At 37.0% G+C, this 227-nt stretch overlaps 1 protein-coding gene across 1 annotated transcript in view; it reads left to right on the forward strand.

The window, feature by feature from the left end:
- Nucleotides 1-227, forward strand: part of LOC106871658 (cytosolic carboxypeptidase 2) — a 229,443-nt gene that overhangs the window by 172,563 nt on the left and 56,653 nt on the right. The window lies entirely within an intron of this gene.

The following is a 227-nucleotide window of genomic DNA, read 5'->3' on the forward strand; positions in this document are numbered from 1 at the left end:
TTTTCCCCATTGTCTCCTAACGTTCGGAAGAATTGCTTCAGGTTATTTTTGAAGAATCTTTTCTTCTCGAACTGCATTTACACCCATATTGTTCGCAGCATATTGCAGCAGATCTTCATCACTATTTATCAAATACTCGGCAAGCGTTCTCCTTTCACTCCTTATACAATGATCTATACTAATCAATCCTCTGCCACCATTCTTTCCTTTCATATACAATCTGTTTA

This window comes from Octopus bimaculoides, chromosome 4 (genome assembly GCF_001194135.2).
Source record: "Octopus bimaculoides isolate UCB-OBI-ISO-001 chromosome 4, ASM119413v2, whole genome shotgun sequence".
In the NCBI taxonomy this organism is placed as follows: domain Eukaryota; kingdom Metazoa; phylum Mollusca; class Cephalopoda; order Octopoda; family Octopodidae; genus Octopus; species Octopus bimaculoides.